Below are 6,000 nucleotides of genomic sequence, written 5' to 3'. Positions count from 1 at the left end.
TAAATCTGTGCAAATATATACAAGTGCTGTGGGGAGGGGAAGGAGGTAGGGCGGGGGGGATGGGGAGGAGGAGAGGGAAAAGGGGGCTCAGTCTGGGAAGGCCTCCTGAAGGGAGGAATATAATAATAATAATAATAATAATAATAATAATAATAATAATGGCATTTATTAAGTGCTTATTATGTGCCAAGCACTGTTCTAAGCACTGGGGAGGTTATGAGGTGATCAGGTTGTCCCACAGGGGGGCTCACAGTCTTAATCCCCATTTTACAGATGAGGTAACTGAGGCAACAGAGAAATTAAGTGACTTGCCCAAAGTCACACAGCTGACAATTGGCAGAGCCGGGATTTGAACCCATTACCTCTAACTCCAAAGCCCGGGCTCTTTCCACTGAGCCACGCTGCTTCTCTGCCAGAGATAAATATAGGAGATGAATATATATAAATACAGGAGATAAATCCCCAAGAAGAACCACAGCTGATACCAAATTGTGAATGCCTGGGTCAGGGACGACAGTGGTGATAGGTGAGGTGGGGAAATAAGCAAGAAGAGAAGGCTAGGAGGGAAAGAGAAGCAGCGTGGCTCAGTGGAAAGAGCCCGGGCTTTGGAGTCAGAGGTCATGGGTTCGAATCCCGGCTCCTCCACGTGTCTGCTGTGTGACTTTGGGCAAGTCACTTAACTTCTCTGAGCCTCGGTTCCCTCATCTGTAAAATGGGGATGAAGCCTGTGAGCCCCATGTGGGACAACGTGATCACCTTGCATTCCCCCTCAGCGCTTAGAACAGTGCTTTGCACATAGTAAGTGCTTAACAAATGCCATTATTATTATTATTATTATTATTATTATTATCACTAAATGAAGAGTTCACTTGTGCATGTGCTGAGTTTAAAGTGCTGGCGAGTCATCCAGGTGATATGGGCCCAGAAGCAGAGAAGCAGCGTGGCTCAGTGAAAAGAGCACAGGCTTTGGAGTCAGTGGTCATGGGTTCAAATCCTGGCTCTGCCAACTGTCAGCTGTGTGACTTTGGGCAAGTCACTTAACTTCTCTGTGCCTCAGTTACCTCATCTGGAAAAGGGGATTGACTGTGAGCCCCCTGTGGGACAACCTGATCATCCTGTAACCTCCCCAGTGCTTAGAACAGTGCTTTGCACATAGCAAGCGCTTAATAAATGCCATTTTAAAAAAAAGCAGAAGATTTGAAATGGTAAAGCTGGGGAGAGGTAGAGAAGCAAGCATGGTCTAGTGGATAGAGCATGACCCCGGGAGTCAGGAAGACCTGAGTTCTAATTCTGGCTCTGCCGCTTGTCTGCTGTGTTGTCTTGGGCAAGTCACTAGCTTTAGGAGTTAAATGCACTGAAATGGTAGCCAAAATCATGGGAGCAGATGAGCCTCTTGAGAGGAGGAGTGGAAACTGAGAAGAGTAGGGAACGCAGCACCGAGCTTTGTTGGACACCCACAGTCTAAAAGTGAGAAGAAGAACCAAGAAAAGAAACTGAACAGTGCTTTGCACATAGTAAGCGCTTAATAAATGCCATTAAAAAAAAAGTGGGAAGGAACAGTTGGAAAGATGTGTTGGAAAGTCACTCCCCAGTCTAAGTGGGGAGGGAGAACAGGTACTGAGTCCTCATTTAACACATGAAGAGCCTGAGGTGCAGAGAAGTGCCCAATCAAGATCATAGAAGCAGTGTGGCTCAGTGGAAAGAGCCCGGGCTTGGGAGTCAGAGGTCATGGGTTCTAAACCCCGCTCCGCCACTTGTCTGCTGTGTGACCTTGGGAAAGTCACTTCACTTCTCTGCGCCTCAGTTACCTCATCTGTAAAAAGGGGATTAAGACTGTGAGCCCCACGTGGGACAACCTGATCACCCTATATCCCCCCACCGCTTTGTGCTTTGTACATAGTAAGTGCTTAACAAATACCAACATTATTATTATTATTATTATTATTATTATTATTATTATTATTATTATTAGCAGACAAATGGGAGAGCCACAATTAGAACCCAGGTCCTCAGACCATTCATTCATTCATTCAATCGTATTTATTGAGCGCTTACTGTGTGCAGAGCACTGTACTAAGCGCTTGGGAAGTACAAGTTGGCAACATACAGAGACGGTCCCTACCCAACAGCGGGCTCACAGTCTAGAAGACTACCCACCAAGGGTTCTTTCCACTAGGCCACGCAGCTTTAATAGAAAGAAATGAATGATATGGATGCAGAGAAGCAGCATGGCTCAGTGGAAAGAGTCCGGGCTTTGGAGTCAGAGGTCATGGGTTTGAATCCCGGCTCCACCACATGTCTGCTGTGTGACTTTGGGCAAGTCACTTAACTTCTCTGAGCCTCAGTTACCTCATCTGTAAAATGGGGATTAAGACTGTGAACCGCACATGGGACAACCTGATCACTTTGTATCCCCCCAGCGCTTAGAACAGTGCTTTGCACATAGTAAGTGCTTAACAAATGCCAACATTATTATTATTATTATTATTATTATTATATTCAAATTGCAGAAGGGTTAGAAGAGTTGGTAAAGAAAAAGTGGAAGCAGTGAGATGATATCAATGGCATTTATTGAGCATTTACTGTGCACAGAGCATTCATTCATTCGTATTTACTGAGAGCTTACAGTGTGCAAAGCACTGTACTAAGCACTTGGGAGAGTACAAGGCAACAACAAACAGATACACTGTACTAAGTGCTTGGGAGAATACAATATAACGGAGTTGGTAGACACAGTCCCTGCCCACAATGTTCATCTGGGGCATTTAGACAAGAACTGGAGAGAGGAGATGGGTGGCAGTTCCCAAAAACATGTTTTTAAACTTCCAACATAGTTAAGATCTAAATGCACCACCCCTAGGGTCTCTCTCTTTCTCTCTTTTAATAGTGTTAAATGCTTACAATGTACCAGGCTATGCACTGGGCTAGATCCAAGCTAATCAGGTTGGACACGTCTGTGTCCCACATGGGGCTTACAGCTTTAATCCCCATTTCACAGTTGAGGTGACGGGCACATTGCCAAGATCCGCCCTTTCCTCTCCATCCAAACCGCTACCCTGCTAATTCAAGCTCTCATCCTATCCCGTCTGGACTACTGCACTAGCCTTCTCTCTGATCTCCCATCCTCGTGTCTCTCTCCACTTCAATCCATACTTCATGCTGCTGCCCGGATTGTCTTTGTCCAGAAACGCTCTGAGCATGTTACTCCCCTCCTCAAAAATCTCCAGTGGCTACCAATCAATCTGTGCATCAGGCAGAAACTCCTCACCCTGGGCTTCAAGGCTGTCCATCACCTCGCCCCCTCCTACCTCACCTCCCTTCTCTCCTTCTACAGCCCAGCCCGAACCCTCTGCTCCTCTGCCGCTAATCTCCTCACCGTACCTCGTTCTCGCCTGTCCCGCCATCGACCCCCGGCCCATGTCATCCCCCGGGCCTGGAATGCCTTCCCTCCCCACATCCGCCAAGCTAGCTCTCTTCCTCCCTTCAAGGCCCTACTGAGAGCTCACCTCCTCCAGGAGGCCTTCCCACACTGAGCCCCTTCCCTCCTCTCCCACTCATCCCCCTCTCCATCCCCCCATCTTACCTCCTTCCCTTCCCCACAGCACCTGTTTATATGTATATATGTTTGTACATATTTATTATTCTATTTATTTATTTATTTTACTTGTACATATCTATTCTATTTATTTTATTTTGTTAGTATGTTTGATTTTGTTCTCTGTCTCCCCCTTTTAGACTGTGAGCCCACTGTTGGGCAGGGACTGTCTCTATATGTTGCCAATTTGTACTTCCCAAGCGCTTAGTCCAGTGCTCTGCACACAGTAAGCGCTGAATAAATACGATTGATGATGATGATGATGAGAGAAGTGAGGTGACTTGTCCAGCAGACAAGTGACAGAGCTGGGATTAGAACCCAGGTCTTCTGCCTCCCAGGACTGGATCTTTCCACTAGGCCATATTGCAGCATCTCTCCCTCTGCCTCTCTGTTCTCTGGGATTAATTAGAAGAAAGTAGGGCTAATTCTTCCTGGCCCTTCTGATTCCCAGGGGCTTGCATAGCTGGGCATGTGCTCCCTATTAAATTCCATAACGACTTTCACTCACTATATTCTGAATTTTTTTCCCAAAAATATCCATTTCCTACTGAAAACAGGTGGGTTCCTCAGGCCTCTTTAAGGAGACAGGGACTCGACTCCCCCCAGTTCCTCATTAGATTTCTAGTTTCAGGTTTGTGGGGAATAATAATGATGGCATTTGTCAAGCGCTTACTAAATGCCAAGCACTGTTCTAAGCGCTGGGGTAGAACCAAAGTAATCAAGTTGACCCACATGGGCTCGTCGGCTTAATCCCCATTTTACAGATGAGGTAACTTTTAGACTGTGAGCCCACTGTTGGGTAGGGACTGTCTCTATATGTTGCCAACTTGTACTTCCCAAGCGCTTAGTACAGTGCTCTGCACACAGTAAGCGCTCAATAAATACGATTGATTGATTGATTGAGGCACAGAGAAGTTAAGTGGTTTGCCCAAAGTCACACAGCAGAAGAGTGGCGGAGCAGGATTGGAACCCACGTCCTCTAACTTCCCAAGCCCGTGCTCTTTCCACTAAGCGACACTGCTTCTCGAGAAGCCTTTTAGGGCCAGATACTTTCTTCCATGAGTAAGACTTGTACTTCCCAAGCCGACTTGTACTTCCCAAGCGCTTAGTACAGTGCTCTGCACACAGTAAGCGCTCAATAACTACGACTGACTGAATGAATAACAGCAATAGAAGCAGCCTGGTCTCACTAGAGCACAGGCTTGGGAGTCAGAGGCCCTGGAGCCAGTTGACTGCTGTGTGACCTTGGGCAAATCGCTTAACTTCTCTGCGACTCAGTTTCTTAATCTGTAAAATGGGGGTTACATCCTCCTCCCTCGACTCTGAGCCCCATTGGGGATGTGGACTGCATCCGACCTGATTTTCTTGTATCTTGAGGGGAAGCACTGTGGGTCAGTGGAAAGAGCACGGGCTTTGGAGTCAGAGGCTGTGTGTTCAAATCCCGGCTCCGCCACTTGTCAGCTGTGTGACTTTGCGCAAGTCACTTAACTTCTCTGGGCCTCAGTTCCCTCATCTGTAAAATGGGGGTGAAGACTGTGAGCGCCTTGTGGGACAACCTGATTACCTTGCTTCGACCCCAGTGCTTAGAACAGTGCTTGGTACCCATTAAGCGCTTAACAAATACCAACATTATTATTATTATTATTATTACCCCAGTGCTCGGGACAGCTCCTGGCACATAGAGCAGCAGCATGCCTCAGTGGAAAGAGCACTGTGCTTAATAAATGCCATCATTATTATTATAGAAAGTGCAGAACAAATTTAACAACAGTAAAATCCAGCACTTCGCACCTAGTAAGTGCTCGCTTTGCACATAGTAAGCGCTTAACAAATGCCATTATTATTATTATTATTATTATTATTATTATTTGGAGTCAGAGGTCATGGGTTCAAACCCCAGCTCGGCCAACTGTCAGCTGCGTGACTTTGGGCAAGTCACTTCACTTCTCTGTACCTCAGTTACCTCATCTGTAAAATGGGGATTAAGACTGTGAGCCCCCCCCGCCCCCGTGGGACAACCTGATCATCTTGTAACCTCCCCAGGGTTTAGAACAGTGCTTTGCACATAGTAAGCACTTAATAAATGCCATCATTATTATTATAGAAAGTGCTTAACAAATTTAAACAAATTTAACAGTAAAATCCAGTACTTCGCACCTAGTAAGTGCTCGCTGAGAACAGTGCTTTGCACATAGTAAGTGCTTAACAAATGCCATTATTATTATTATTATTTGGAGTCAGAGGTCATCAGTTCAAATCCCGACTCCGCCACTTGTCAGCTGTGTGACTTTGGGCAAGTTACAACTTCTCTGGGCCTCAGTGACCTCATCTGTAAAATGGGGATGAAGACTGTGAGCCCCCTGTGGGACAACCTGATCACCTTGTAACCTCCCCAGCGCTTTGAA

Source organism: Tachyglossus aculeatus, chromosome 11 (assembly GCF_015852505.1).
Source record: "Tachyglossus aculeatus isolate mTacAcu1 chromosome 11, mTacAcu1.pri, whole genome shotgun sequence".
NCBI classification, from domain to species: domain Eukaryota; kingdom Metazoa; phylum Chordata; class Mammalia; order Monotremata; family Tachyglossidae; genus Tachyglossus; species Tachyglossus aculeatus.
Note: the sequence above shows the minus strand (reverse complement) of the source record.